The sequence below is a fragment of the Spea bombifrons genome, chromosome 2 (assembly GCF_027358695.1).
Source record: "Spea bombifrons isolate aSpeBom1 chromosome 2, aSpeBom1.2.pri, whole genome shotgun sequence".
In the NCBI taxonomy this organism is placed as follows: Eukaryota; Metazoa; Chordata; class Amphibia; order Anura; family Pelobatidae; genus Spea; species Spea bombifrons.
The window spans coordinates 122415518-122441595 of record NC_071088.1 but is presented as its reverse complement, the minus strand read 5'-3'; positions in this window follow the sequence as shown (position 1 = coordinate 122441595).

The window sequence follows — 26078 nt, the reverse complement described above, 5'->3', positions numbered from 1 at the left end:
CTGGAGGCTACCAGAGAGCAACAGCGCACAAATGCAGCTCAGCAGGAGGCAAATATACACTTGCAGGAAGCAAACCGCCTGTTGGCAGCCCAGCTGGTTGCATTAACCGAGGCCACAAACAAGGACCGCCAGACACTGCAGGAGGTGGTGCAGGGCCTGGCAAATCTGCCAAACACGCAACCAGAATCCCCGCACAGGGTTATCCCTGTGGGCCACTATTTGCAAAAGATGACCCCAGCGGATGATGTGGAGGCGTTCCTCGCAACGTTTGAAAGGATAGCTATGCAAGAAGCGTGGCCCAGGGCACGTTGGGCAGGCTTGGTGGCCCCATTCCTTGTAGGGGAAGCACAAAAGGCTTATTTTGATCTTGACCCGGAGGCAGCCAAAGACTTTGATAAACTCAAAGCAGAGATCCTTGCTCGTTTGGGTGTCACTTTAGCTGTCAGAGCTCAGAGAGTACACCAGTGGGCATACAATATGGAGAAGCCGCCGCGTTCCCAGATGTTTGACCTCGTCCATCTGACCAGGAAGTGGCTACAACCAGATGTTTTATCAGCAACTGAGGTGGTGCAACGTGTCGTCATGGACCGATACCTAAGGGCTCTACCCCCAGCATTAAGAAAGTGGGTAAGCCATGGAGATCCTAAAACAGCAGACCAGCTTGTGGATCTTGTGGAACGGTATTCTGCTGCTGGCGAGCTGTTGTGTGGCACCCAGCGCTCAACCGTCTGGATGGCAAAAGTTCCTGGTAAGACTGTTCTGGGGTTTATGGGAGCTGGGAAGAATGTAAAGACTTTCCGTGATAAGGATGAGACTGTGGGCTCAGGAAAACCTAACCTGCAGGATTATGGACAAAGCAGAGATATAAGATGTTTTCGTTGCCATGAGTTGGGTCATATTGCTATGAACTGTCCTGGGACTGTTGAACCTATGCAGTGTGATGCAGCCTTTTTGAAGAAACGTATGTCTATGTTTGCTCAAGTAGTGTGTACTGCTATCAGCTCAGAAGGTTCTAACAGACACCTGTGTGAGCTGACAGTGGATGATAAAAAGGTGGTGGCTTTGTTAGACTCCGGGAGTGTAGTAAGTCTAATAAAGGCCAGCCTCATAGGTTCTTCTAACAGGCAACCCGACACTTTCACAGTAACTTGTGTACATGGGGATACTTGTGAGTACCAAACTGCTGTAGCTTGTATTTCAACTCCCTATGGTTCCGTGTGTCACAAGGTGGGGGTAGTCCCCGCCTTAATGCATGAGGTTATTCTGGGAAGGGATTTTCCTTATTTTTGGAAATTATGGGAGAACAATCTTGTGGTTAAAGATGGCGCCCCTGTTAGGCCTCCACCGGCTAACCTAAGCCCTGAACCATTTGAGAGTTCCCCAACGGAGGATGTAGTTGGGGTGTCGGCAGAAAGGCCCCTATCCTTTCCCTTTACTGTTATGGCAGGGGACTTGGAAGACCCCCTGTCAGAGACAGAAACTCAAGGGATCCCACAGCCATGTATAGCTGATTTAGAGGTCAGAAAAGACGACTTTCAAAGTGAGCAGTTGAGGGACCCTACACTGACTCACGCCAGAGAAAACGTAAAAGTAGTTAATGGGGTACATGTGGAGCCTGGAGCTAGGCTTGCTTTTCCCTATATGGTCCTGGAAAATGATTTACTATACCAAGTTGATAAAAAAGGGGAGGATACCGTGCATCAGCTAGTGGTTCCAAAGGCCTATAGGAGGACAGTATTAGATTTGGCACACGGGCACATTGTGGGTGGCCATTTGGGGATCCAGAAAACTACAGAGAGGATATTGCTAAGATTCTGCTGGCCTGGCATGCATCGTGATATAAAAGAGTATTGTGAATCCTGCCCCGAGTGTCAGATGTGTGCACCTATGCCTCATTTCCGTAGCCCCTTAGTTCCCTTACCGATAATCGAAGTACCATTTGAACGGATTGGGATGGATTTGGTTGGTCCCCTAATAAGGTCAGCCCGTGGTCACCAGCATATTTTAGTCATAATGGACTATGCTACACGCTATCCAGAGGCCATACCTTTGCGCAATACGTCGTCTAAGACCATTGCAAAGGAGTTGGTTCAGGTTTTCAGTAGGGTAGGCATTCCAAAAGAAATACTTACAGATCAAGGAACCCCCTTTATGTCTAACGTGATGAAGGAACTTTGTAAATTGTTTAAGGTGTCTCAACTACGTACCTCAGTCTATCACCCTCAAACTGATGGTTTAGTGGAGAGATTTAATAAGACTCTTAAGCAGATGTTAAAGAAAGTAGTGGACAAAGACGGGAAAAATTGGGACTTTTTGCTTCCGTATCTAATGTTTGCGGTAAGAGAAGTGCCTCAGTCATCTACAGGGTATTCACCATTTGAGCTGGTATATGGTAGACATCCACGTGGGTTGTTGGATGTGGCTAAAGAAACTTGGGAAGGACAGGTCACTCCCTACAAAAGTGTAATAGAACATGTTTCGCAAATGCAGGACAGAATTGCAGCTGTGATGCCAATTGTGAAAAAACACCTAGAACAGGCTCAAGGAATACAAAAAAGGGTTTATGATAGGGGTGCTAAGATCCGTACATTTGCACCAGGGGATCGCGTGTTGGTACTTGTCCCTTCCATAGAGAGCAAGTTCCTAGCGAAATGGCAGGGTCCCTTCACTATAATAGAAAGAGTAGGTGAAGTGAATTATAAAGTACACCAACCAGGTAAAAGAAAACCTGAGCAGATATACCATGTGAATCTGCTCAAGGCTTGGAAAGACAGGCCAGCTCTGGCTACGACAGGTGTTTTTTCAGCGTGTGATGGCTCCGTAATACCAAATGTTAATATAGCTGAGTCTCTGTCTGACAGACAGAAGAAAGAGGCTAGACAACTGGTGTTTCGTAATAAAAATTTCTTTTCTGAACAACCAGGGCAGACCCCCCTCATAAAGCATGACATCATAACGGATCCTGGAGTAAAGGTACATGTAAGGCCCTATAGAATCCCTGAGGCTAGACGAGAGGCAGTATCTAAGGAGGTAAAGGAGATGCTGGAATTGGGGGTAATCGAAGAGTCCCATAGTGAGTGGTCCAGCCCAATTGTGTTAATTCCGAAACCGGACGGTACTATAAGATTCTGTAACGACTTTAGGAAGTTAAACTCGGTGTCTAAATTTGATGCATATCCTATGCCACGGGTGGATGAGCTCATAGACCGACTGGGAACAGCTCGCTACATCACAACATTAGACCTGACAAAAGGTTATTGGCAGATTCCCCTGACTGACACTGCCAAAGAAAAGACAGCATTTTCCACACCTGACGGCTTGTTTCAATATGTAAATATGCCCTTTGGCCTACATGGGGCCCCTGCCACCTTCCAAAGGTTAATGGATAGAGTGTTAAGACCGCATAGGCAATATGCCTCTGCCTATCTGGATGATATAGTGATACATAGCCCTGACTGGGAGACACACCTATTGAACGTACAGGCAGTCATTGACGGTTTACGGGAAGCAGGTCTGACAGCTAACCCAAAAAAATGTTGCATTGGGTTAGAAGAAGCAAAATATTTGGGTTACATAATAGGAAGAGGTATAATCAAGCCCCAGGTTGACAAACTTGAGGCAATCCTACGTTGGCCCCAACCGGTGAATAAAAAACAGGTGAGGGCATTCCTGGGTATTGCCGGTTATTATAGACGGTTCATACCCCATTTTGCGGCCATGGCGGGTCCCCTGACTGATCTCACCAAGGGAAAAGACTCAGTAATGATAAGGTGGAACCCTGAAGCTGAAAAAGCGTTCCAAACTCTGAAATTGGCCCTTTGTTCCCAGCCGATCTTGATCACGCCTGATTTTAAAAAAGAATTTGTGGTACAGACAGATGCCTCTGAGACAGGAATAGGGGCTGTCTTGTCACAAATCAGGAATGGAGAGGAGCATCCTGTGCTTTATTTAAGCAGGCAGTTGAATAAGCACGAGAGAAGGTATGCAATTGTGGAGAGGGAATGTCTGGCTATTAAATGGGCCCTTGAGTCCCTCAGGTATTATTTGTTGGGAAGGAAGTTTAGGTTAGTCACTGACCATGCCCCTCTGAAATGGATGTACCTGAATAAGGAGAAAAATAGCAGAGTGACTAGATGGTTTCTAGCTCTGCAGGCCTACAATTTTACAGTGGAGCACAGGTCTGGTCGGCTACAGGGAAATGCGGACGCACTGTCACGTGTGCACTGTCTTGCGGTTCCTGATGCTCATTCCCGGGGGCCTGAGCTGAGGGGGGGGATATGTGACAGTCATGTAGGATTGGTGGTGGAAGGGAGGTATGTTTCTCCTAGATTCCTTTCCTATGTGGAGTAACACCTGAGACTTCCACCTGCTAGGTGATTAATTAAATGAATTAGAGGGTGGATATAAAAGGGAAGCCAGGAGGGCAGGTAGCTCTCTCTGACTGAGGACACAGAAAGCCTGTCTGTGGAAGAGACCTGTGAGTAAAGGTTGCTGGACATATTATATTATGTTATGTTAAGTTGGCAGAGAGAAGCTCTCCAGCTGGTAGTGAGGGACATCCTATGTATAGTAAGTGCCGGACAGGCAAGGTGTTTCTTTTGTTACTGTTATATTTCTTTTGTCCCTGCATCCTTTCTAATAAACCTGACCCTGTGTCAGATTGCACGAATTTACTGCTGTGTGCCTGGATTGAATGAAGACAGCGCTTGTCCCTTGACCTCAGCGAGGGGCGATCCCAGACCTACCTCACAACTTCTATACATACCAACAAAGTATGTTCATGGGAAAAAAGCAGAAATGATTCAAGCCCTCCCTAAAAATTGATGCCAAAAAATACATTATTCATATTGTTACATTTTTTCACATTAGATGTATATTATTGATACATCTCTTAAAGGATTTACTGGAGTTTTTCTGATTATTAGATATCACCTAATAAACATTTCACATATGTCCTTGAATTTAATTTTAAATCTATAAGGGCTATGGCCTTTTGGGAAATAGTGCTTTAGTTCTTGTGAAAGTATAAACTGTGAGCAGTTGTAAATTGAAAGACCGTATCGTTTCTGTTTTAATGACCCCAGCTGATTAAAAACCCCAAAAATACACACTCATCTCTCCCTTGAGAAACAACAGTATGATTAGTTATGATGAGAAAAAGATACAAAATGTTTATTTATTTACAGGAAGATGCATCACAGCTTGCAAACAGTTGACTAACAAATGTGTAAATAGCATTGCAGTGTTAGATGCATTACGATCAAATCCCTGTAGAACATTTTAAGTATCCTAAGGAGTGGGGGTGGATTCCAGATGTGGCACATCTGTTGATGTCATTAAGGAAGACATCTTTTTTAATATTTTAATAATTGTTTTAAATAATAATTGTCTTCTGTGCATTCTTGATTTTGGTGATAAACACTTTAGGTATTAGCGAGAAAAGACTTGTCATTTTCCCTTCCGAACCTCAAAGTGTTTTTTTTATGTGCATCAGCTTTGTCAGATGCCCAGTATTTTCTAATCCCCTCACTCAGGGCCAGCCCAAAACATTGTGCTGCCTGATCCACTAAAACTATGCACATCCATTGTGTTATATCATGATTAACAAATTCTATTACAGTTGTAAGGGGCTCACTCCCTAACAACTTTTCTAAAAGAAAAATAAAACATCGGTGGTAGTTCCACCGAGCTTGCGATCCCGAAACTATAAGGCCACCTATTAGAGGGGGCTGGAGGAGGAGCTCTCAGTGGAAGAGGTGTCGCTAGTCTTCTGTGGCAGTTGGGTGGTTGAAGAATGCTGCAAATAATGTAAGGCGCATTCTGGAAAAAATAATTATAATTTGTAACGACAACAGTGTTATCTTAACCCCCAAACAGCTTGTTTGAGCCATCTTTGTCCCGAAACAGTTTGTCAGTGCCCCCAAACAGTTTGTCTGTGCCATCTGTTCCCCCAAACAGCTTGCATGCACCATTGTTGTCCCCAATCAGCTTACCTGTGTCATCTTTGTCCTCAAACAGTTTGTCAGTGTTCACAAACAGCTTGTAGGTGCCATCCCTGTCCCCATATAGCTTGTAAGAATCCAAATACACAAGCCCAGTTTCCAATCTTTTTACAGGAACTAAAGCAAGTATGTCACTGGAGAAAAGATTTTACAATAGAGTTTGTAGCTCATAGAGTTCCCACAGGGTTTGTTTCTTGTTTTTTTCTTTCCATGTATGTCTAGAACATTGAGGTGCATATTGAAATCCATACTAAAACAAAATCTAGTTGTAAATATCCATACAAATCCAAGATGGGACTAATGGGTGCTATTTATCCTACTTCTCAGAGCTACTTGTTTTCTTCATCAAAACACACACTGAGTGGCCCGCCTTTCCTTTACCATGACTTTATGTACCTTTATGTTAACAGCTTTGTTAAAAACTGTAATCACAACATATGCTAACTGAGAAATTATTAGAGTAATACTCATATTTAGTAAGGATTAAGGGAGAAACATTTGTTTTTGTGAGTGAGGCAAGAAATATTCTACCTATCCTTCCTGCTTTTTGAAGGCAACCTCTCTACCAATTTAGCTAGTTTTGGAATTTTGCCTTGGGGGTGGGCTTCCTTCTTGACTCCAAAAGGCAATCAAATGTCTGCTTGGATCAAGAAGCTCTAAAATATTAACATTCAATTCTATCATATATAGCCTTGTATGGTCTGGTTTTCTAAAAAAAATGTGGAGACCCTTTTTGAAGGGATCCGTTGTATTTGACAGCACACTCTATTTTGGCAGTAAATTCCATACCTTTATTGCCCCAAATAAAAGAATCCCTGCCTTTGTTTTCTATGAAATCTTCATTCTTCCAGTCTGAGAGGTTGACCTGTTTTTTTGCACATTGTTGATAATGAACAAGTCACTGGAGAGCTCTTTACTTTGGCCCAGCACATATTTATACAATGTTATAATAGCCCCTCTAAGAGACAATTTTTCTAGTTTACATACTTTGTTAGTGTCTCTTCATAACTCTTCCAGTCCCCTTAATTAATTAATAAATGTTGTGGCCCTCCCTTGCTCCTTTTCTCATTCTATAATGTAGTTTTTAAGGACTCAAGCCCAGAATTGTACCACATATTCAAGGTAATGTTGACTTATAAAGCGTCAAGATGATATCCATCTCCTGGGAATCAATACCCTGGCCTTTGCAGCCGCTAACTGGCATTGTGCACTGTTGCTAAGTCTGTTTTCTACAATTATTCCTACATCCTTCTCCTTAGTAGTTTTCCCAGGGAGATACCATTTAAAGTATATAATGCATTGTTATTATTTCACCCATAATGCATAACTTTACATTTGTCTGTATTGAACTTCATTTTCCACTTGCCTGCCTAGTCCCCCACTAGCAACATCAAGGATAGACTCTATAACGGTACCTAATTGTGTGTCATCAGCAAACACTGGGTCCTGGCTCCCAATGCAATATAGGAGATCATTAATAAACAAAATAAATGAAGAGGGCCTAGAACAGACCACTCCAAGCCACTCCACTTAATTAGGTTGGGGCTTTGTCTTTTACAAAGCCATGCTGACTTCTACAATTTGGATTCAATATGTGTTGTTGAATGTATGTCTTTAGCAACTCCTCAAAAATAGTGGTCTGGAAAGAATTAGTCTTAGCTTCTTAAATACCCTTGGGTGTATACCATCATGCCCTGGAGCTTTGTGTACCTTAACAGTGTTTGATTACTTACATTGGTTCTTCCTTGGTGTAAAAATAGTTAAAATATTGGCTTTCTCTATGCTCTCACTGAAAGTACTGAAACTTCTTCATTGTGTCAGTACCAACATAAGTGAGGACCAAACTAATGAATGGAATAGGGTGCTTTAGCTGCTTCAATTCCTACTCCTTTTTTTTTATTATTAAGCTGGAACATGCCATGTCGGCTTATCCAACTATATATATTACAAGGCTTACTAAGCAGCTTGTCCCTTAAAACAAATGCTATGTTAATTCTTTGCTCATCAGTAGGCAACAGTAAGCTCTCTAATTGCTGCCAAAGTAAAACTCCTGAAATTTCCATCTGTCCTTTATACAGACAAAGACTTACTATAAATCATGAAGATTGTAGATTAGCTAGAGTTGGAATCTTAACTGTTGACTGTTGTCTGCACAAAAAAATTGTCTTTAATTTCAGTTAACTTTTGCAAAAGTAGTTTTTCACTTTATTCAGAAACTGACATTTACTCCAACATATATTCCACTCTTCTGGGAAGGCTTTCCAAAATCTCATGGAAAGCCTTCCAAGAACAGTGAAAGCTGTTATAGCTGCAAAAGGGGTACCAACTACTTATTAATGTCTATGTATTTAGAATGCAATGTATAAAAATCCCTGGTTGTGTAATGGACTGGTGTCCCAATACTTTTGTGTAGTTTCTAATGTCACTGTGGCTCATGACATCATGCAATGGGCTGGGACCAACAGAGAGCACCGGTATAGTTTATATAATGCAAAGAAACAAAATGGATTTAACTATTCTGAAATGTATTTAAATAAATGACTGAAAAAAAGTTATCTAAAACGGAGAAATTATTTTCACAGTAGGTAATAGACATTGCAAATAAACTTGTAGCTCTCCTAAAAAAAAAGCTCCGTGGATTATCTCAGAGTGTGTGTGTTTGTGTGTGTGTAGCTCTCCTAAAAAAATAGAGCTGCGGTTACATGTATAATGTATAATAATGGCAGGCCTCAAGGCTGGCCCAGTATCCCGGTATCCCGGCAAGCCAGTTTGGCCCTGGGCATACGAAATGAGCATTTACCTCAGAATCAGTGAAGCAAAAAATGTTACAACTGTTTGAAGTCATTAAAATATTAAGTTATCAGAAATTGCTGAACATGTTTTCATTAATATTATGGTTTTTTTTTGCGGTGGATAGAACGCAGTGTTAATTGAACAAACAATGTTAACATGATATTTTGACATCATATGCACTTCCTTTCTTTCTGATTTTATAGTGTAACCAGGTATGAAAATATTTTCTTAACATATATTAAGCTACAAAAGTTTAAGTTTGTAAAATGTATTACTTAACATAGAGTATTCTGGCATCTCCTTGCAATGAAAAGACTTTCTATGATGATGTCATTTTTATCACCAAGTTTCTAAGCCCAGAGTTCTTTATTTTTACTTTCCAAGTCTGGTGACTCATGATTTGTGTCAGATCTTCCAGAGTAAGCGGTAAAGTAAGAGAAAAGCCGTTTCTGTTACATAGTTTCTTAGAAATTGAGCAATTAATATTCAGATGAATTTGCAACGACAATTTTTGTTTTTCCTTATAGCTTGCATTTGAAATACTTTTTTATACCTAGGAAACAGAACATGAACGTGTAGCCCTGTCACTTTAAGGCCAGCAGTTTTCAAATGAGGTACACGTGACCACCTGGTAGATACATGCGACCACGGTAAAAAGCAAAATGGAAAAATGTCAATTGAAAAAGTAAAACAGTATTTTAAAATTATCTTATGCCAAGTGCAGGGTGAAAATGGAAGTGTGGCTATCTGCAGGATTAAATTAAGAACCCAGTGCTTGTGCGTGACAAGGCAGACAGCAGCTGCTGGTATACTTGGAGCCAGCTCCATATTTCATGGTGCCATATTTGGGCACACTGCACGTGGGTTCTGGACAATAATTTTTCTTTAGAATGGGGACAACTTCTGTATTTTGAATTATATTTGAAAAAACACTTTAATCATAAAGAAGATACACATGAAAACACATACACTATATGGACAAAAGTATTGGGACACCTGACCATTACATGAACGGGGACTTTTATGACATTAATATGTAGTTGGTCCCTTCTTTGCAGAGTGTTTCTGTGAGATTTTTTGCCCATTCATCCAGTAGAGGATTTGTGAGGTCAGGTATTGATGTTGGATGAGAAGGCCTGGCTTGCAATCTCCATTCCAGTTCATCCCAAAGTTGTTCCATTGGGTTGCGGCCAGTCAAGTTCTTCCGCAAAACTCATCCAACCATGTCTTTATGGACCTTGCTGTTTGCAAAGGGGGGGCCAACTTCATATTAATGTCTATGTATTTACAATGTGATGTCATAAAAATCCCTGTTGGTGTAATGGTCAGGTGTCCCAATACTTTTAATCCATACAATGTAGTTTCTAATGTCACTGTATAGTTTATGAAATGGGAAAAATGTAAATAAATTACTGACAATAAAGTTATCTAAAACATAGACGTTACTTAAAAAAAATGTAGAACTAAAAATGCAAGATGGAGAGGGATGTGTGTGAGCTGCACGGATAATCAAAACGTGGCCATGTTTATAATTTTAGAGTGGCTGTGTATATGAAGCTCTCCTGAAAGATAATGGTGCTGCGGGCGTCACATGGATAATTAGATGGCAGGCCTCAAGACCGGCCCCAGTGTAGGTGGCATACTGGGAAATCTCCCGGTATCCTGGCAGGCCAGTTCGGCCCTGGGTATGCTAAGTGAGCAAAAAATGTTTACTTCACAAATTAGTGTACCTTTACTTCCTTCCACCAATAAAGTTGCTATATTCCATTTAAAGACTGCACTATAAACTAGTTAAAACACATTATTTTTTTCTTGACTACACGTGTCATCATGTTATAACCATGTAATTGAGGTGATTGTTGTGTTTATAAATCCTAGATCTTTATCATTCAACTGAAGTAAATCTCTTGGCTAGAAAAAAAAGTTGGTTAGTTTGAGAAGTAACATGTGGAATGAGTTACTTTTCAGGTATTCAAATCACAGAGAACAGACTGAGCCAAAAAACATCAATGTGGTTTTAGTAGCTAGTAAGTGTAATAAGCTTGTGTTGATAATTCATCAATTATGTGTGGCTTATTAAATACCCCATCCAGAAATAGTATCCACTGGCTAGATTTTTTTTATCTAAACTTGTATGGCTGATGTGCTTTCTGGTTTAAGAAAAAAATATTGCATTTCTACATTAAAATTATATATATATATATATATATATATAGTAGTAGAAGTATTATTAAACACTCATCTATAGACACCAGACAAGCCAGAAGGCTTGTTTTTCCCTCAGAAATCTCATGGTGCTGCCACAACCACAAGGGATTCTGGGTAGGCGCATGCAAATAAGGTTAACAATTATCACCTTCTGGCTTGTCTGGTGTCTATAGATGAGTGTTTAATAATACTTCTACTTACATGGAAGGGTTTCCATCACCTTTTAACCACCATAACTTATATATACACTGTATATATTTATATATCTATATACACTGTTCTTATATATATATGCTGGTTGTTGTTGATTGGTCAAGGGAAACTTTGAAATGGTGGCATGAAGAGTAGGAAAAGAACATGAAATTGATAGCTCAATTGCCACAGATCATGCGTTTAGGTGTGCCAAAATGTCCACTGCCTATGCAAAAGTTGAATTAAATGGCAGGTTATTGCTATTGGCTTGTGGAGGTACTCTGTATTAATATGACGTAGTACCTGTCTTGATGTAGGGGAAATTAATACATGTCATTATTTTATGCTTTTTTTTTAGTTTAGTTTGCTTATATTTCACAAAAACAATTGCACACTCACACCTACACACACAAATGTTATTCCAGTACGCACGGTGGAACTATGAATCTATTAGCATGCATTTGTTACTTGCATAGGAATCTATTTTCTTTTACATTTGCTTACATTGTTTTGTACGCAAACATACATATCCATTTAAATATACATAATCACATACTAACATACACATACGTGTATATACACATAGGTATCCAAACAAATCCATGTTTAGTCCAGTTCACATGGTGGTAATTAGAATCTATATAAATATTTATCCTATTTTACTTACACTTAGGACCCCTTCCAGTTTGCCTACCTTTGGAGGCTCATGTCAGGTGGTCCAGCAGGCAGTGACAGTTCTGTTCTGCTGCACCTTTGCAGTTCTCATGTGTTGCCTTACCTCTCACCTCGATCAGTCAGTCCCTCCATACATTTACAGAAGGACTTATCAATGGAGTGATGCCCATCCCTGGGGGCATCTCCCTCCTGGCCAAGTCAGCCCCTGGAAAAGGAGGCCAATTAGTAGTGAGATGTTGTGACTGAGGTAGCATTTCATCAGTGAGTGAATTACTTTTTCTTTTCCTCATAGTTGTGAGAAATGGATAAATTAAATAGTAGAAACAAGCCTGTTGTAATTATACTAATGTTAAGAAAGTTTAGAGACTACCAGCCGGGTCAGCAAGGCTAAACTGTGAAAAACAGACTGGCTAACTGGTCAGGAAGGGTAATATGGTAATCAGGCTTCAAGTCCCAGTGAAGTAAGTTCCTCACACCTGTATTGCATTTACAAGATCAGAAGAATGCAGTATGCACTGAGTATTAGATCAATGTAATAACCAACAAGAAGGTTACTTTGTTGGTGGCCTTGGTACTGACTGAGCATTCAAGGCATCCATATATAAAAGGAAGTCTTGTGTCTGCATATAAACAATGTGAGACCTCTGGTAAAGGTTAGGAAAGGTGCTACCATTTAAGAAATCGCTGAGCCAATCAACAGCCCCATTTCACACAGTGATCTCTGGGGATTATAGTGCCAACACATAAGAGATAGATGGCTGGCTTGCTCAAGGACACCAACAAGCAGTTCCTGGGGATGAAAAATGGTCCTGGCTCTTTAAAGCCAGTGGCCAGTAAATGATGTACGTGTGGCCACGTGTTTCTGTTAAAGCTTTTATGTGTTGTGTGAGCGTCAGCAAAGGTAACTGGCTTATGCCAGTCAGAGCCTGACAGTAAGGTGAACAATGTAGATTGTTCTTTATTTATACATTTGCTAGCAATATGGATAAAGAAGGAAGGTGTGGAAGGAGAAGGCCATGCTATCTGTGGATGAGAACTGTTAGTTATAGGGGCAATAACTATAATAAAGCGGTTCAAAAACGTTATCTTCTCAAGAATTATCATATTTGTGTATTTTGATAATCCAAAGCATAATGTTCTGTTCCATATATTATGCACAATGGAGTGGAATAGACAGGTAAGTAATCTATTTATAGAATGGCTAGCTAAATATTTTGAGTGAAAGATAAGATAGCCAAAGAAATACATCCATGTGCCGTTCTCCAGCCTTTTGTCAGATCCAGTCTGCCGTCGGGGCTGGCCTCCTGCCGCTGCTCGGTTCCATCTTTTCTGGTCGGCCCTCAAGGTTATCATCCTGCAGGTGATCCTCATCACAAAAGCGGTGTCCTGCAGCCAGTTTGGCCAGCAGGTCCATGCTTCCACTGGTCAGTCTTCCTCAGGCTGCAGCGGTCGTTTGAGTTCTCCTCTGCAGCCACGCCACGCTAAAGACTGCCGCGTGTGTGTTATGGAGTGAATTACTATGTTTTGAATTTTGGTGCCAAAATCCAAATTTGACCTTGGCTTTGTTATACGCTATCCTGAACTCTGGTTTCCTGATTAAGGCATGTCTCTAGTTATCCTGTCTACGCTCCATAAAGTTTATCCCCAGTCTTTGGAAGATCATCACAAAGTCCCACAATCGTTCAGTCCCAAAAGTCTCAACCTGAGGGGGAACCTGTTGGAGGGTGAAGATCTCTTTAGGGACACAATGTCCTACCCTGCTATATTGACTCCTCTGGTATGGTGAGCATGGCAGTTTCTCTTTTTTTGAACACTGGAGACTGGATCATTTTCTTGAGAAATTTTTACACTCTTTTGGGACAACGGTCATGATAAAAACATCTGTAAAACAGACATGAATGCTGTGAATAATAATTTACTATGAAAAGGAACATTTCCCGCTGTTTTTGAACACGACAAAAATATTTTGCTGTGTGTTTTTATTTAAATGAAAATGCCAGCAGGATTCATAAAGTTAATTGCAAATGTGAGTTTTTAAAATCGGCTGCTTTGGTAATGAAATAGATCCATTTTGCATTAGAAACTATATCGCAATAATACAACATTAAAATAAAGGAAAAACCCTAGGGGCAAGTGATGCATAGGCTGTCTCCAGGTTGTCTAGCAACCAACTGTTATACCTCAATGGGATACAGCAAAAGAGCTTTAAACTGGCAAAACCATTGGCAGACTTACTTAGTCGGCCACTATTTGCAGGAATAGTTCCAGAAGACTGGAAGTTGGCTACTTTAGCAGTGGCGATAGCAGGGAAGACTACGCCAAATACAGACCAGTAAGTCTTACATCAGTAGTTGGCAAAATAATTGGAAAACATGATAAAGGAAAGGATGTTTAATATGTGAAACGGAGCATGAGCAGAAATTTACTACGTGCCCAGCCCAAGTGACCAACTATCTCTGCTCCTGTAAGCAACTAGCTAGTCCCTTAATGAAGAGAAGATCAGCTATTTTTAAAAAAAATGTTTTAAAGATCTGCAATCCATCGGTGTGGGACTGTAACAGACACAGAGTGGCAATGAACTAAATGGGGATGAGGTGACCAATGAAAAAAGTGATTATATGCTGCAAGAGTGAAACAATAGGGCACAAAAACCTATTAATAAGCAATACAAAAAAGAAGAGCAGAAACCTAGATCTAATAGTAGATCTATTAAGATGGCAGAATTTGAAGTAGCTTAATTAGGGCTTTTTTTGCCTTCTTTTGAAGGTTAGGTAGAAGGGTTGAACTTGATGGACCTAGTTCTTTTTTCATGTACTATGTAACTATGTAAGATGTTAGTGATCTGTATTATTAAAACAATGTATCCAGCATTTGAATGAATTTTTATAGCAAGGGGAAATTGAAAAAAATATGTAAAGATAGAAGGTATGCTAGCGTGACCACAATTGAGCAGGGATTTACATTACAAAAATAAACTAAAGGTATACATGTTCTTTCCTTTCCTCGGTTTGTGTGCCGATGATGACCCCAATAAATTCTTTCTTATGGCTCCATAAATTCCTATAGCCAACCATGCTATGAGCTATTCCTTTTTTAACGTTTGACTGTAACTCAATAGTAGTGGAAACACTGATGTTGAATTCAGTAAAACAATCTGTATATCTGTATATCCATTTTTAACAAACTCACAAGTTTTGAGACTCAAGATAACGGCAAATATTTAAAACAGCAGAGTATATGGTTGAAGACCGTAGACACAGTGGCCCATCAAGGAAACTTAGTGCAGATGAAAGACAAATCTTACTTGGTCCCAGTTGGAAGATATCCAGTTGGAAGATTTCCAGCAGTGCTATTAGCTTAGCATTAGCAGAAAACAATGGGACCTACTACACCCATCTACTGTCCAGACAACTCTGATCAGAAATGGTCTTCATGGAACACAAGGTCAAAAAGCCTTACCTCTGACATGGAGCCAGGCATCTAAACTATTCACAAAAACACAGTAACTTAACTAGGGTGCAGAAAAATGTTAGCCGGTGCTCTGGACTGATTAAATATTTGGCTGTAGCAGAAGGTCACCCAGGGCTGGAGAGGGGTACAAGAATGTGTGTTTGCAAGTTTCGGGGTTCCTTTATAAGTTCAGGGCTGCATTTCTGGAAATGGAGTTGGGATTTGGCCAGAATGAATGGTCTCCTCAATGCTGAGAAGTACAGGGAGATACGTATCCCTCGTGTAATACCATCAGGGAGGCATCTGATTTATGTCAAATGTATTCTGCAGCATGACAACAACCCCAAACATACAGCCAAGGTCATTAAAAACTATCTTCAGTGTAAAACAAAACAAGGAGTCCTGAAAGTGATTTGAAAACCCTGATCTCAGCATCATTGAAATGTGCCTACAATGGGCACATGAGCATAAGAAGTGGACCAAGGAGCAATGAAAGAAGGTGGCCTGGTCTGATGAATCACATTTCTTTTACATCATGTGGATGGCCAGGTGCGTCGCTAACCTGTGGAACACATGGCACCGGCCAGGATGCATCCATGGAGGCCTCACCTTGCAACTAACAGGACTTAATGAATCTGCTGCTAACTAGAGGTCTAGTGTAGTCCAGAGCCGTTTTGGCAGCTAAAGGAGGACCTGCACAGTATTAGGCAGGTGGTCATAATGTTATGCCTGATCGCTGTGTATATATATATATAGGTATATATAGTTTTGTTTGACAAAATGATTGATAAAAATAATAAGCTGTACACAAGCTCCTGCAATTAATATTATGTGGGATGGTGAGAGGACAGGAATGGAACAGATATGATGATACTTGTGACCGTAAGCACATTGACATGCTTTCTTTCAAAAGCCTAATCTATTTGTCTCTCTGTCAAAATAGAAAAGTGTTTATCTTTCTGGGTTATGCAATGTTTCAAGCATAATTAAAAGGACATAGTTGTTCAACGGATGACTGAAGAATATTTTCCAAATCTCATCCCTCTGCTATGTTTCAAAGGTTATTGATTTAACTCTTTGAGTGTCCAAAGTTTGGGCATATTTTTTTCCTTGGGAGGCCAGGCCAATTTTCGTCGTATCAAAATTTTATGTAACTGAGATTATATATAATTGCGCTGTTAACAGGGTTTACCTAATAAAGGAAAAACTCAAACTAGTGTGTGTTCACGTGTCAAACCTTATTTGCGCCCTTGTAATAACAGGTCATTTTACTTTTTACCTTTAAATTAATTGCGAAACCCATTATATATCGGGAAGGGGTTATGTAGTATTTGTAAAGAAAATTACATGAATAAAGTTGTCAAATAATTCACATTTAACACACAATCACTGAACAATCGGAAAAGAGTGATTACAACATAGTTTCACTTGGCAAATCCCCCCAGTTATAGAAGGGGTTATCTAATTCTCCTTGAAGTCAACTTTAAGCAAACTAAGATGCAATATCGAATGGTAAAACCAGGGGCGTCCCTAGAGTATTTGGCACCCGGGGCGGATCCTGTATGTGGCACCTCCCCACACACACACTTTAAAACTACCTGGCTGAAACTGAATATGACCCCCACACACCATATAAAAATCTAACACTTTTATTTAAAGTAAGTAACACACCAAAATAGGACAAAACAATTAAATAACAATATATATATATATATATATATATATATATATATATATATAATTGTTAACAGCAATCACATTCCTATCATGCCCAGGCATAACCAGATTCCAGGAGGCACTCGCAGACTTGGCATGATAGGAGTATGATTGCCCTATCTACCCCTTCTCGCTCCCTTCTGCCCTATCTACCCCTTCTCACTCCCTTCTCCCTATCTACCCCTCCTAACTATCTACCCTCTCCCTCTTTGAAATTCACTTACCTTTCAGGAGTCCTGCGGTGGGGGTGCAAGGTCTCTGTCTCCCAGCTCTGCCACTGTATGGAACAGTAAAGAGTGATGGGAGTTATCATGTACTTTAGAGCATAATTATATAATGAAAAATACATTGGAAATGGTACAGCATAACACCCATCACTCTCACACACTTACCAATCCACACTTACCAATCCACACATACCAGTCCACACATATACCAATCCACACGCATACCAATCCACACACATACCAATCCACACACATACCAATCCACACATATACCAATCCACACACATACCAATCCACACACATATACCAATCCACACACACATACCAATCCACACACACATACCAATCCACACACACATACCAATCCACACATATACCAATCCACACACACATACCAATCCACACACACATACCAATCCACACATACCAATCCACACATACCAATCCACACATACCAATCCACACATATACCAATCCACACGTATACCAATCCACACACACATACCAATCCACTCTCACTGTCACTCTCACTGAATGCTTTCCTACCTTTCCTCTTTTCTCCTTACAGCTCCTTTTCCTGCTCTTCGCTCCTCTTCTTCTTCAGTTCTTCTGTCTTCTTCCGAGGGCACGGGGTTCAGAGGGCACGGAGACCGGTGGGCGCGGCTTCAGTGTTGTGCGCCGGGATCTGACAACAAACCCCAGAGCACAACAGCTGTTGCCGCGCGGATCGCAAGGGAGCGGTATCGGAGGTCTTTAACAGACCTCCGGCTCCCTTGAGTGATTTTAAGCCGGGTTCAAGGGAGATCCTTGAACCGGCTTAAAATCACTCAAGGGAGCCGGAGGTCTGTTAAAGACCTCCGATACCGCTCCCTTGCGAGCCTGCTCCTCCAGCGACGGACATTACTGGGGACCGCCCCCCCTCCCCCCGCTAGGTACGCTACTGGGTAAAACCACAACAAAGGAGTATATCTCCTCACAATGTTTGAATAATATTGAAATGTAAAGTCATTTCAGGTGAACTCTTTATCCCAAGAACAAAACAGATATCAGGAGGGTCCTTATTACGATTCCAGAAAAAAACTGGGCTCTGCTTTTTAGTGTCCAGATTGAACTATATTTCTGGCAAAGTCTTCATGCATACTCTTACTGTGACACTTACTGTGACAACATCTATAGACAGTCACTTTGTTAGACTAAACAGTAAGGTCAGTGTGGATGAAGCGAGTCAAAATATGTACCTGTACGTCCCCATGTCCATTTGGTTTTAAAAGTAAACAGGTTACATTAGATAACATCCACCACAGCACAATATTAGAAAACGGCAAGTTATTCTTCATTATTTCCATATACTAGAATCTGAAAAATTGCGGAGTCTACTTTTTTTGGTAAACAAATCTGTTTTCATTTTACGTTTGTAGTAGTTATTTGTGGCTCCAAGGACAGATAACAAATTGCAAAAATCTTAACTCCTTTATAACAGGGCTATTTTGAACCCCAAAGGCTAGAGATTTTTTTTAAAATTACTATCATTGCCATGTACTTCTTTCTAGTGTACTATACAAACACACTCCAATCTCCAATCCATTAATTTTGTTTTAATGAAAATGTCAATAATGCTTTATATTCACTGACCTGGGAGTGCTTGCGAGTTGGCAAGCAGCAGCACATTCACACAATTTGGACAACAGTCCAGCAGACTCTCAACATGCATACATTCAGTTACAAATGAAGGGGTTCTTTGACAGTGGTCGAACGTAAAGGGGTTGTAACCAGCAGTCTGTATATGTAATAATGGTATACTTATTATGTTAAACTAATATTTCTTTATTTTCTTTTATGTTGTTAAGTTACATTATAAGCATACCTGGAAATTGTCAGGGTTTCACCCCCTTTTCCAGGTCACCTCAGTTTGTCTCTGGGTAACAGGAGTGGGGTTTTGGCATGCTCAGTCAGTCAGCGCACTGGCCCTAAATGAGGACTATCGGTAAGTCTCTATGCATTTACCATAAAAGAAGGGTACAATCAATTAGATGATACAGCAGCCCACGAGAGTCTTAATTTTAGAATCTTTTACAACTCTTCAAATCAAATTTGAATTGGCAGTAGGGATTTGACTCCAATAATAGAATCTTCATAGGGCCTAATCTGGAACTTTAAGGAATTTAAAAGTTTAATTATATCATGTGCTGTTACTTTAATTATATTTCACACAATGAGTTCATGTACTTAATAAATACATCTCTGCCACAAAAGAAGTATTTTAGATTTGACAAGCCAAATAAGGTAGAATTGGCTATAGTTTCTACTTTCTTGTAAAATTCCTGAGGGCACAATTTATTGTGTATTTCAACTTATAGCACCACTAGAGACTATCATTTAAGCTTGACCTAAATTGAGTATCTATGGACTTAACTTTTTAGATGAACTTGACACAACCAACAAAAATGCCTACCTTGTGGTTAGTAGGGGCATTTCTATGTAAAGCGCCTCTCATATGACCAGGTATTACGTGATTGGTTTAAACAGACACACTCTGTGAGTCTATAAAATGGGTAAATTAGCTAAATGTACAGTGGGGCAAAAAAGTATTTAGTCAGCCACCAATTGTGCAGGTTCTCCCACTTACAAAAATGAGAGAGGCCTGTAATTTTCACCATAGGTACACTTCAACTATGAGACAGAATGGGGGGAAAGAATACAGGAAATCACATTGTAGGATTTCTAATGAATTCATTGGTAAATTCCTCGGTAAAATAAGTATTTGGTCACCTACAAACAAGCAAGATATCTGTCTCTCACAGACCTGTAACATCTTCTTTAAGAGTCTCCTCTGTCCTCCACATACCTGTCCACAACCTCAAACAGTCACACTCCAAACCCCACTATGGCCAAGACCAAAGAGCTGTCGAAGGACACCAGAAACAAAATTGTAGACCTGCACCAGGCTGGGAAGACTGAATCTGCAATAGGCAAGCAGCTTGGTGTGAAGAAATCAACTGTGGGAGCAATTATTCGGAAATGGATGACATACCACTGATAATCTCCCTCGATCTGGGGCTCCACGCAAGATCTCACCCCGTGGTGTCAAAATGATCACAAGAACGGTGATTAAAAATCCCAGAACCACATGGGGGGACCTAGTGAATGACCTGAAGAGAGCTGGGACCAAAGTAACAAAGGCTACCATCAGTAAAACACTACGCCACCAGGGACTCAAATCATGCAGTGCCAGACGTGTCCCCCTGCTTAAGCCAGTACATGTCTGGGCCCGTCTGAAGTTTGCTAGAGAGCATTTGGATGATCCAGAAGAGGATTGGGCGAATGTCATATGGTCAGATGAAACCAAGGTAGAACTTTTTGGTAGAAACTCAACTTGTCGTGTTTGGAGGAGAAAGAATGCTGAGTTGCATCCAAAGAACACCATACCTACGGTGAAGCATGGAGGTGGAAACATCTTGCTTTGAGGCTGTTTTTCTGCAAAGGTACCAGGACGACTGATCCGTGTAAAGGAAAGAATGAATGGGGCCATGTATTGTGAGATTTTGAGTGAAAACCTCCTTCCATCAGCAAGGGCATTGAAGATGAAACGTGGCTGGGTCTTTCAGTATGACAATGATCCCAAACACACCGCCCGGGCAACGGGCTTCGTAAGAAGCATTTCAAGGTCCTGGAGTGGTCTAGCCAGTGTCCAGATCTCAACCCCATAGAAAACCTTTGGATGGAGTTGAAAGTCCATGTTGCCCAGCGACAGCCCCAAAACATCACTGCTCTAGAAGAGATCTGCATGGAGGAATGGTCCAAAATACCAGCAACAGTGTGTGAAAACCTTGTGAAGACTTACAGAAAGCATTTGACCTCTGTCATTGCCAACAAAGGGTATATAACAAAGTATGGATATGAACTTTTGTTATTGACCAAATACTTATTTTCCACCATAATTTGCAAATAAATAAAAATCAGACAATGTGATTTATGGACTTTGTTGTCTCATTCTGTCTCTCATAGTTGAAGTGTACCTATGGTGAAAATTACAGGCCTCTCTCATTTTGTAAGTGGGAGAACTTGCACAATTGGTGGCTGACTAAATACTTTTTTGCCCCACTGTATGTCGTTGTATTCATTTGGTATGTGTAACTTGTAATTATCTTCTTTTAGATATATTGCTTTAATGTTTTTAAAAAAGTATTTTAAAATAAACAGTCGTGGTCAGCATGATTAGTAAAACAAAAAGAATAACAAATTTGCAATGCTTTTCAACCCAAGGGATTACTTCGTCCAGAAAGAGGAAGCCTTCTGTTTCCTAGAATTTCCATATCAGAATATACTCACAGGACATTATATCATTCTTGTTTCCACTCACTAAGGAATATTGTGACTCATTCCTTTTGGGAAGCTGAATGATGGAGGGCAAAACAAATAACAATATTAATTGCATTTATTAAAAATAGGTCAAGAAAAAAAAAAAAGGTTAAATCATGTACAGCTTATATTTAGTACTAAAATGTAATGGGAATTTTAATGGAAAAGTAAAACTGAGTTCTGAACTTTCTTCTAGAGGGATGTCATCTTACAAGATTTGTGTAGCAGTAAAGACAGTAATTTAGTACGTCTGTAAAATAGTATTTTACGCAGCATTGGACAAACTACAATTAATGAAAATCCTTATAATAATGTTGTATTTCAACACAATGAGCCAACCTGTGAACGTATGATACAATCCGTGGAAGTGGTTCAACTTTTTTTCTTTTATGTTGTAGCCATTGTTAAGGAAAATATGACCCAACACGCAAAGTAGTGAACAGTGACTCATCAAGCAGCAGCTTTCCAACAGTGGGAGAATCTCTCAGCATTGGGAAAGACTTTAGAAACATTTTCTGCATTGCTCACAAAAGCTTGGCACTTCTTACAGGAGACACAGTTCATGCTAAGAACAATTGAAGCCGTATGTTGAACTATGGGTGCATTTTGACTTGAGTTCACAGAGACAAATAACTAAGTGTTTGATGTAGAAATTATCTGTGCAAATATATCATATGAAACAAATACATGATTGCTAACAAATGCACTGCAATGGTTTTTTTTTTATTTAGCATTATCAAAAATGTTATTGCTAACAAAATAGATACATTGTAAAACAAGGCACTTGTGGGTCACAGAAACATCAAATTATTAGAAAAACAATACATTGCTCAATGATGGATCCACCAGTATTTCAGGGCTACTCTAGGTGGAGCCCAGGCTGCAAAATAGCCCCACAACAACACATCCAAGCACAGAACCAACGCTAGAGGCACATGAATAATCATCTATATCATCAATATAGAGGCCAGAGATCAGGGTCATAGACAAACAGACAAAGTCCAGTAAAACACACCATATTCCGTAACAGAGATCAACCAGGAAGAAGATACTCAAAGTAGATGTCATGGAAGCCTACACGCCCTGGGCTCCTGGAGGGGCCTGGGGGCCACCCTCCTCCCTACAGACTATAGGCCCTGGCCTTGAAAGGGGTTCTGTTTTTGGGGAGGTGTGGCATAGGTCTGAATGTTGGCAAGTATAATTTAAGGAGCATATCCAGCCAAAAAGCTCCAGTAAAATGGCCCAAAAACACATTTGGCACGTTTTAACTTTCCAATGTAGTGAATCAACTCACAATCTATCAAAACTATCCTGCCAAACATATATTAACACGTTCTTCTACCCATAAGTGAAATAACCTCTTCATGTTTCCATGCTTAGTATAGTATCTTAGTGTTAAAAAAATTATATTTTTGAGAACCTACTGAAATAATGTTCTGCCAAGTATTGGGACATAACATTCAGTTAGCACAAACCCACTGTTACATGGAATACGTGAACCATCACAATTATTTTTGCAATATTTTCACATAGGAAAAAAAATCTAAAAACATTTTGTTGATTTTTCTGTTGTTTGCGGTCTGGTTTCTTTCTGTAAACACATTTTAGCACTGTTATTATTCATATTAATAAACACGATATAACCATATGGCAATATGAAAATAAACTCTGTTGCTCATTAATATGATCGTCCGTTCTTTGAGAATATTTTCTGGGTTCCAATTAAAAGTCAAACTGTTCAGATCCATCTTAAGTGATAGTTCTCTGGAAAAATTAGGCAATTTAGAATCAAATATGTGTTAGTGTCATAAGCAAGACAACTGGTCTGAAGTTCATGACATGCATTAGAGTGGTCCAGGGCAGCTACATTGTAGAAAGTGTTTATTTAAGCAGTGAGTTAACCCACAAAAAAAAAAAAACGTTTATATCCATTGTAAGTAGTAAACGGGAAATACAGGTTTCAGAATCCCATAGCAATGATAAAGATAAGCGTGTCACATTTTTTCTACTTACATTAAAAGATTTATTTTAATCCCATAGGAGGAAAACAAAAAATCCTGTCCTTGAAGTATCTGTACTAGAACTCTTTTGCTATCCTGTTTGTCTGGGAGCTTTTCGTTCCCAGCAAAGTATTCCTTTAATTAATAAATTAGCCTTTTACTCAATTAAAAATATAATTTTAAAAAAAATTTCCCCCATATTGTTTTTTTTCTTCCAATTTGAATTTCTTCCTCTCCCTCATATAATAGTTCTTTTTGGCTCCTACGTTTTCACACAAATAACCGCTGTGAATGGTATCCTACACTCCTTAATGCCTTTTGCATTGTAAGCTCTTTATTAATTGGTTGTACTTATTTCTGCTGATCCCTGTTTTTGTAATTTCTCTGTGTTCTATTTAAATTTCCATCCTTTCCTCCTACGTAAAAGCCACGTATGCTGACAATTTGGATAGTCTGTTTTTTTACCCATCTTTTGCAGAAGGTGCTATTGTTACAATAGTGTTGCAGGGCTTTGCTTTGCTAGATGTTTTATGTGGACTTCTTAAGCATAAATTTTACCGGTGGTTCTATTTTTGCTTTTACACTTATTATGCATTAAGATATTGAAATGGATATGACTGGGTATGTACGTGTGTCTGGGTATATTAGTGTGTATCTGCCTGGATATTTTAGTTTGTATGTGTATGTCTGTTGGTGTGTGTCTCATGTGGTATGTTCTGCCTGGGTATGTTAGTGTGTGTCTGCCTGGGTATGTTAGCATGTGTCTCGGTGTGCGTGTGTGCCTGGGTATTTTAGTCTGTGCCTGCCTGGATATTTTATGTGTGTCTGAGTATGTATGTGTGTCTAGGTACATTAGTGTGTGTCTGCATGGGTACTAGTTTAGTGTATGTGTCTGTATGTTAGTGTCTGCGTGTCTGTATATTAGTGTGGGCTTGGATATGTACATATGTTAGTGTCTGCCTGGTTATATATGTTAGTGTCTGACGGTTCTATGTATGTGTGTCTGCCTGGGTATGTGGGTGTCTGTGTCTGGGTGTATCTATGTGTTTGGGTAGGTATATGGGTGTATAGGTATGTTAGTGTGTGTGTCTGGGTATTTTAGTGTGTATGTCTGTATGTTGGTCTGGTTATGTATGTTTGTGTGTTTTTGGCTATGCATGTGGGTCTGCCTGGGTATTTTACTGTGTGTCTGTCTGGGTAGGTTAGTATTTGTATGCTTAGGTACATAAGTGTTCATCAGCCTGGGTAGTTTAGTGTGTATGTCTCTATGGTACTGTGTGTTTGGGTATGTATGTGTGTCTGCCTGGTTATGTTAGTGTGTGTCTGTCTAGGTATGTTAGTGTCATTTGGTATGTAAGAATGGGTGTCTGGGTATGTTACCATGTACTGTATACTTGGGTATGTTAGTGAAAGAAGTGTGTAGGTATGTTTGTGTGTGTATTTGGGTATGTTAGCCTGTGTGTGGTTATGTTAGTGTGTGAACATGCATCTTTGTCTTGGTATGTTAGTGTGAGTGCCTGGTTATGTTAGTGTGTGTATCTGGGTATTTTAGTGTGAATACATGTGTTTTTTTTGGGTATGTTAGTATGTGTTTTTCTTGTTACGTTAGTTTGAGTATCTGGGCATGTTTGCGTTGGTGCCTGGGTATGTATGTTAGTGCATGTGCATGTGTGTTAGTGTCTGTATGTGTTAGTGCTGGGTGTCTAGTTGTGTTTTGTTAGTATCTCTGTGCATGCATTAGTGTCTGGATGTGTGTGTCTGGGTGTATTACTGTGAGTAACCCTCCCGAGGTAAGTCTCTGGATCCACCCTTGAATCGCATTCCTGTATCTCAACAGCAGTAAGCATATTAAATAGGACGTCCCATTGAGCATTACAGAGTGCTGTATACAAAAATGTAGTTTAGCATTCAAGAAAATCTGATCTTATTTTGTTCCAACAAATTTCCTTTATCTGTAGACAATGTAGACAACTGTTTGATATTTTGGGTGACTCCCTGCTCATATGCTTTATGGCAATGCTAATGAACTCCAGCTTGTCCAATGAAGCCCATTTCATTACTCAGAGTGTCAGAGGCCAAGTGATTAAGACCAAACCAGTCAGTAGTTTATCACAAGTATGATATGGAGCCAGTGTGTTTGTCTTGTAGATTGGGCTCACATAACAGTGCTTAAAATATTATAGAAAACCTAGAGCTGTCTTAAAAAAAGTAGTTTCACATTTTTTATTGAAAACATTGATGTTTTACCTTTTACTGACTAGTAGATCAAGGCAATATACTTACCATCTAAAACTATTTTATAGCAAAATTCTTCAACAGCCGTTGCATTGCCCTTCACTTCATTCATTATATGTAGTAAAGGTTCCAATTATACCGCCTACAAATGAGTTATGGGTGGTGAAAGTTTTGCTCACAGATAAACACACGTATATTTTGGACATCAGCATTAAAAAGGT